Genomic DNA, 8,215 nt, shown 5'->3' on the forward strand with positions numbered 1-8,215 from the left:
CTGTTTTGACATCTAAGGCCGGTGACAAAAAATTTGCTCCCTCGGCTCCCTTGCAGCGCACTCTATTTATCACCAGATTATTTCTAAATTAATCATGCTAAAAATCTTTTTGTTGTAATTGTTCGGGGGCTCAGAGCGAGGCGAAGTGTGTAAATAACAAAAATACCCTTTGAATTTCACGTGAGCTACGTCCAGCCATTGCTGCAGCCACACTGGATCTGTTTCCTTAGAATGTCATTTTAAAGGTATTGTGGTTACTGAGCGGCAGCTGTGATTGAAAAGTATGTAAACTAATCTTTTCTTGCTCATGTCCTTTTTATATTCTTATGTCAGAACACAAGCAGGCTGCTTTAAATTTGTCTTTCACTGCGTGTTAGTTCTCAAGTCTAATTTTTCTTGTGTTAGGTTAGAGCGTACACTGTATTCTTATTCTCTACGACACGTTGCAATTCAGTGCCAAAGTAAATGGCTCTTCTTGAGAAAGTACCAAAATTAGTTCCTGCTTGATTACTGTAAAATATATGTTTATTTTCAAGGGAGGGCTTTTATTACCAGTGCATAAAGTACAATTATCCTGCTGGTATCAGTGACTTACAAGAAGAAATAATCAAGCACCCTGTATTTATTAATGTAAAGCGACGTAACTTTTAAAACTCAGAATTGCTTTCTTGCAAGGAGAAAAAGAAGTTTTTGTTGGGTTTTTTTTTGTTTTTTTGGTGGTGTTTTTAGGCCTGCACGATATGCTGTTAATTTTTTTTTCAGACCATTTAAAATTAAACTCTCGGTTAATATTTCTGCATAAAAACGTCTTTGTCCCTTGATGCCCAACCATTGAAAATTAAGTGTGGTTGTGGATAAGTATTTATTCATACCATACCTCACACCTGATCTTGTGTCTTGTATGACATCATCCTCACCACAAAGATTTCTAGTGGTTTAAAATGTTCCGTTGTGAAATAAGTGGGAGAGGAAGAAGGGCAGCAAGGGCAACGAAAATAGATTACTGGTGGGATTTTATTTTTCTACCAATTAAAAAAAAATTTTAAAAAGAAGAAGAAATTCTTAGGTCCACACGTATATAAAACTTGCGTGTGCGCCAGTGGAAGGTCAGCCCATGGATGGAGGGTGGAAGAGGAGTCTTCATTCGTACATTGTGGGATGCACATTTTCCCAGTGTGTGGTCTAAACTACCTGGATAATCGAGAACGCGTTATAAATACAAGTGTTATGTTTAAGCAAAACTTCATGACATTTTGGTGGTTTCCAGAAATGCGCAGGACTTGATCTTGAAGCGTTCTTTAAGAGGTTCTGGTGTTTGCACTAGACCTGTATTCCTCTAAATCAAACTTTTGAATGCATTATTATCATATTTTGGCCTGGGCAGCTTCTAGCTCGCACTTCATTTGCATCGCGCCTTTAGTTTTTCTTGGGAAGAGAAAAAAGACGGGAGCGAATTCTCCTGTGCCACACCGGTGCAAGTAAAATAGAGGTTGCTCGAAATTTATAGTGGGGTAGCCGAGCGTAGGAGAGCCCCACAGAACGTAATCCTGCTTTAGAAGTATTCCTCAGATGTGGCTGGCCTCTCAACCCAACGGTGGCGTGTCTGCAGCCATGCAGCACCACCTCTTTCCTAAACCATTGCAGAGGCTTGCATAGGATGTGGTGAATGGCTTTGCAAACCTGGTTCATGCATAAAAAAGGGTTTATTTCTGTTTGGAAAATATAAGCCTCTTTTCTGTAGCCCAGGTGTACGTGAGGTTTCTGAGCCCTGTGTTTGTGGGATGCCAGAATGATTCCTACAAAGAAAGCGTACGATCGAGAAGGTGAAATGTTAAAAGCAAAACTGAAAACTTAAAAAATGAACAAAGTGTTTGTGATCCCAGCTTGGTGCCTGGATGTAGGTACGGGCAGCACCAATACAAATACACGTCTTCCCAAAGAAAACAGTTACCTCCATTCACCTCCCAGCAAAGGCCACAAGCGTTCAGGGTTTGTACTGCACCTCAACTTACTCCTAAAGCAGGACAGGAAATTCAGCTGCCCACGTGTCAGTGGTATCCTCCACTGAAGTAAGGCACCGGCCTTGGCCTTGGCAGCGGACAAGCCTTGGCAGTTGAAAAGCTATAACTTTACCTGTTATAGAAGGAAAAAGAGTCCAAGCATCAATCTAACCAAGACACAGCTTTAAAACAACCACATGTGGAGCATGCCAAAGAGCCAGACGCTACCACTAGAAGAATATCTTTAATAGCTTGTCATCTGGCTCCAGCTGGGCTAACCTCTGCCTGGTAAGGAGCCATGTGTTTGTGCCCGCCAGTCGGTGGCCAGACACTGGAGCAGACTGAAGCACTTAGTGCAAGCCCCTATCCAGTGGCTGGATTCACTGTGTGTGTTCTTGAGATAACTGCATTTGCTGTTCAAACCAGGGACCTCCCGTGGTCCACCTGGCACCAGCTCTACAAGATGAACCAAGAAGGCATCTCCCTGTGGCCGGGTCTTCAAGAGGTGCTCTCGGCTGGTAGCAGCCAGTCCTCACTCCCGGCAGATCTAAACTTCTGGTGAGGGAGTCATTTGCTAGAGGGTTCGACGTGGCCTTGGCTGCAGAAGGCGTTTTGCTTGGGTAAGGCCCGAGCGGAGGCAGAGCAGGGGTGTAGTCACGCTGTTTCTTATTTCTCTACGCAATGCACATTTTATTTGGTTACAGCAGAGTTTTTAACACCAAACAGACTTGGGCTGGGGTATGTTGTTATAGAAAGACAGTCAATTAAGAATAAGAACTTTGAGTCAGCACCTCGATACCGTGGTGATCGGCGCTCTGAAATTCCTGAGATAGACAGGCTTTGAAGTATTGTTTTTGATACCATTTTGATGTCAAGCTTTCACGGTATGAATCATTATGGTTACACCGGTGATTTTCCCTCAAGATCACAGTTAACCCCAAACAATAGCGAGCTGTTCTTTCAGTTAAACACGTAGGGCCCGAGGCCAACCTTTTCGGATAAGGCTGCCCGCATAAGCAGTGCGAATGATGCTGTGGTTGGGAGGAGCTCCCCGTAAACATCAACAGTCAAACTTGTTATCCTCTTTCAAAACCCTCCTCGAAGCACTCCTTTGCCGTGGTGGCAACCAGAAGCATGATGGTGGTTAAGCTGGTGACGAGACTGCTGATCATGCTGACCAGATTTGCCTCATTGACTCCTACTTCTCTCTGTCTGTCTAGCCACCTTCTTGTGCCTAGAAGCCCCGGCTGTCTATCCACGTGGTGTGTCGCTTTGTACCGTGCTTCCCATGCTGGGGTCTTGCCTTCTCTCCGAGGCTCCGAAGCATTAGGCTGGTACAAATAATAGATGGTAATAGCGATGCTGAATAGCAGAAGTGCTTGTAAAGGATGTTGCGTACTGGTTCTACCTTGTTCTGCATGTCCTTCGCAACGGGCCTGAGCAAACGAGCTCCTGGGTTCCTCTTGCCAGGTGTTAAATGCCTTCTAAAGTTGAGGGTGTTTGGCATTTCCCAGGAGATACTCAGCCCTACTAAGAATCAGACCTGCTTCTGGGACAAGTGCATTGCTGTTATTCAGGGTGAAGATCCTTTGAACGCCAAGGAGCATGTCTTGGTAATTTCACGGTAGCAAAAATCAAGAGTTGAAACCGAGTCAGTAGGGCTTAACATAGCTGGGTAATAGCAAGGCATATTATGGCGTGCCCCAAAGGATTGCTACTTCATGAGATTGGGGAGATGTGACTGGCTAATAGGAGTCGATTTTTGCAAGTGACACTATGAATATGGGATAGATGTTGCCAGAACATGTTGTGTCCCCCTAGCTTATGATATGCTCCAGGGGTCTTAATAAGTAGCATGAATATCACCAGCTAAAGATACCATGTGCTGGTGCCTAGCTCCGATGTGCAGGGCAGTGAGCAGCCTAGTATGTGGGGAGAAGTTAGAGAAGAAGAATCCCCTAGGAGTTTGCCGTGCTACTCATTTTTCTTTCCATAGGCAATTTTGGCTGCTTCTGCCATAGAAAGAAAATTTGGCCCAGTGTTGCACACTGGTCCCAGAGCTGCGTTCTGGGATGCCCCCTGTCCAGTAAATAAAGTAAAATGGCCATTTAGTCCCCACAGGAGAAGGAAATATTTATGCTTTGACATTCCAGTTTTAAAGCCTCACACCTCTATGGGAAAATATTGATTTTTTTTTTTTTTTTTGCAATGGCAAACAGCAGGCTGATTCCTTGATTGTGGGCAGTTTCAAATAATTGGTGCAAATTTATGATATCCTAGGTGGAAAAAAATGTAAAGAGCATTTACTTTTTCATTCATATTTCTTCTATCATATTCCATCAATACAGCATCAGATCCAAAATTGATAATTTAGCCATGTTCCTTAAGCACATAATTTTGCTGGCACATCATTATTCATGTTCTGCTATTTTCACACTGACACCAAACTAGAGAAACGAAGAGATTGAAATTTTGACCAGTTATCCTGATACCTGACACAGAGTGTCGATATGAGAGTATCTTTACCACAAGGACTTTCTTGGTGGTTTTACAGTTCCCTATGTGAATAGGTAGAAAAAAAGCAGAACTAATAATTCAAGAAGCAAAAATATTTTTTTCTTCAAGAAATTGATTAACATGCAAATAAGTACTGTATGCATATTAAACACAATTTTAAAATGTGATGGGCAGGAAGCATAAGTGATGCCATTTGGTTTTGTGGCATCAGTGTGGGTTGATTAAGGGGGTGGGGATAAATTTTGGGGATTATTGATACAGCATGAGTAGAGCCAGATGGTTGTATTACACATCTTTTGTGTTCTTGTTTGCTTCTTAAAGCAGTTGCAGAAATTTGCCCTGGGCAAAATTTTCTCTGTGCTTGCGTGTCCCCCTCTGAATTTACTTTTGATGAACAGTGTTGGAAAGAGGGGGAAATACCGCTCTTTTTAGCCCCAGCCCCTCTTTCCATTATTGTACATTGGTGAAGTCAACAGAACTGTACTTTATAAAATACTGTTATACTTGTTAAACAAGCTTGCAATAGGCACAGCTTCAGATCCCCCCCACCCCCCCTCCCGCTACACGCGTATCCCCCCCCCTTCCAGGATATTAATTTACAAAGTAAGTAATTAAAAACAAAAAAATCCTGGCAGTGTTTTGGAGAATAAACTGTAGAAATGGCAACTAGTTATTTTAAATGTGCTAGTTAGATTGTATTCTTCCAATAAAGAAATGTTGCCTTAAAGATTAATGAGCTAATTTTTCCATTACTTACTTTAGGTTTTGAGATTGTGGTACACCTGATTCATGTTATCAAAAACACATAGTTTGTGGTATTAAGGTTGAGTGGGAGAAGATTGTGGTGGGTAGGTGGCTCTTAACTGGATGTTTATGTGACGTTTGATGGAACTGCTTATCACCAGAACCACCAAAATTTACACACATTTGTTATTTCCCTTTGAAAGCAAATTATGCTTTATTTCCCATAAAAAGTTGTTGTAAGAGGTGTGTAAGTACGATTTGAAAGGTCCAGGCCCCTTACACCTATTGCATGCTAGTGTCACCCCATTGATTTGGTGAGCTTGTACATCTGGCCCATATCGACGTAGAAGGTAGGTATGATTCTGCTCCTTTCTTCTGAAAACTATCAAAATAGCTGTATATTTGCTTAATTCTCTTTCTTCGGGCAAAGCAGCGAGGACCACGCGTGTGCGAGCCCACCTTGTGGGTAAGCAATGCCTGTGTTTGTTAGGAGAGACTTCTACCCTTTTGCTGTCCCAGGGAAAGCGCCCAACCCTTGTGCTACTTCTGGTACAGACCAAAGTCGCACCGTATTTCTCCCCAGCTTGTGAATAATGGGATCAGGCCCTTTATTTGGGACCAGGAGTGCTGGATGTGAAAACAGGAAACCTCCGGGTTTAACCTTAGTGAAATCTCTTAACTGGTTTAGTCACAAGTCTGAAGCGACTACTTCTAATAATGATGCCATTGTACTCATCCTATCTGATCAGTTCTTGAAATGTTTTAGTAAGTCTATCTTACAACATTATAAGAAGATAATCAGCTGCCTTAGAAGGTCCCCATCTGGAGTATAGAGTTCTTTTACTGAAAGATGTTTTGCCTTTCCGAGATAGCTCTCGCATTTCATCATCTGTTGTGCAGAGATGAAGTGCATATGAAAAGTCAGTGACTCTGAATCCATCTGTTGTTATTATTTTCCACTGATAATTGGCTTGAACAATGAAATGTCTGTGTCTGTAGCCTTTGAAACTGTACACCCTGTTTATTTTCTGGAGGTCTCACTCCACTCTTTCACCCCCCCCCCCCCCCTCTTTCCCCCCCCCCCCCACCTCTTTTTTTTTTCTTTTTTTGTTTCATTTTCTCTCAAGCTTACAGCTAGTGGAGCTTGCATGAAGATGACATCTTTGACTCTGTGCATTAGTATGTGTCACTCAGCATCCAAAGCTTGGCTACCAATTTTTGTCCGAGTCCGATGTCTGCTCGGTTTGCTTCAACATAGACTAGCCTTACAGCAGGAAGACTGGCAGATCCACAATTCACAGATATCTTACCTGAAATGTAGTATTTGTTTCACTTTCCCTATTAAAATATTAATTTAGCATCCAGTATCTAATACCTATGGAATTAGATACTACCTATAATTGTATAATATATTCAGTTGCATCCAGTTTTGCACGATACAGAGCATTAATATTGGATTCCACTAACAGCAGTTCCATTAGCTTGCTCAACCAGTATGAGATATATATGAGCAGGGAGGCATAACTACCAGCCAGAACTGCCAAAACAGTCATTAGAAGCTCCATTGGGATGGACAAAGGCTTTTACACAGTGATATACTGATTAAATTTTGTTCTATGGTTTATTTGCATCAAGGTTAGATCACTATCATCTATGTGAACCGTATTATCTAACACCTTATTTGGAAGGTCATTTCAATGCAAAAATAGTGAACAATATAGGGGCTCTAAAATTTCTTCTGGGCTCCCTTCATAGAGGATTTTTATCCTGTTAGGCTTTACTAGCTTTTGGTGATGGGTTTTTTTTTTTTTCCCTCCCCTTTTAACTCTGTGAGTTTATCCAGGGGAAAGTAAACCCTGTCTCCTCCTCCATGCTCCAGGAGCACAATAAAATAGATTAGTCCAACTATACAGGCTGACAACTTGCTGGAACTGGTAGTGGTAGGCAGCATCTTGCCGAATCACCTGTGCTGATTCCAGCGCGTATATCTTGCATCTTTTTAAAGTCCAAATTCTCTTTTTTTGTGTGTGCAGTTGATCTTTCACAATGAAATGTAGGTATGCAACAGAGCATAGTTCAGTATATGCCACACTGTAGTCTGCAGCAGTAAGAGAGAAGACACAGGAGCATAATCTTATTTATGTTTCAATAGCAATCATTTAATACTGCAAGTTATTAAAAAATAATTAAATTACCAAAACCAACATGTAGCTGGGACTTACAATAAGAGGTCAATGTGATTTGACTCCTTAAGTTAAGAAAGGACACTAGAGAATTCCAATTGCTTTAAAATTTTGCTTCTTAGTTCTGGTCTGGGGATAGAAGGATGAATGAGACTGCAACATAATTTATTTTCTTTAGAAACAGGAATAAATTGTTGTATTTAATTATGTATATTTAATTGTAATAATAAATGCCCAGGGATGGTTGGTGGGAAACGTGGTCTCTGATTTTTAGTTGTTTTTGGAAGTAAATATACTTTGGGGAAACATTTCGGGGAGGTTATTTTGGAAAGAACGTTTTGAAAGAAAACTTCAGAAAGGTCTTAATTTCCCCCCCAAATAACTTGTAAAAAGGAGTGTATTAAATAGCTGGTTTGTAAGAATTACAACATAGCTTGTATGTGAAATGTCTTTTATGTGCAAAACTAAACACAGGGGCAGCACACATAGTAGGGATTCAGATTTGATATGCTCACTCAAGGGAGCGTGCTGCTGTTCATTTTCAGCCCACTTTGAGAAGAAATGGGTCAGATTTAAAATGAATTGCCCTCGTAAGTGACTGACAGATGAATGTTATAGGTGGCGTTCGGTCCGTTTCTGTGTTGGCGGTGATTGTGGATGAGCCAAAGTGGCCACGAGAAATGATGGATTGATATTTTTTTTTTTTTTTTTTTTTTTTTGTTGTTTTTTTTTTTTTTTTTTTTTCCAGGGCGGTTTTCGGGGTTAAAAAGC

At 41.3% G+C, this 8,215-nt stretch overlaps 1 protein-coding gene across 14 annotated transcripts in view; it reads left to right on the plus strand.

Moving 5' to 3' along the window:
- FOXP1 (forkhead box P1) overlaps positions 1 to 8,215 on the plus strand; it is a 421,654-nt gene that overhangs the window by 151,736 nt on the left and 261,703 nt on the right. The window lies entirely within an intron of this gene.

This window comes from Alligator sinensis, unplaced genomic scaffold, assembly GCF_000455745.1.
Source record: "Alligator sinensis unplaced genomic scaffold, ASM45574v1 scaffold121_1, whole genome shotgun sequence".
NCBI classification, from domain to species: Eukaryota; Metazoa; Chordata; order Crocodylia; family Alligatoridae; genus Alligator; species Alligator sinensis.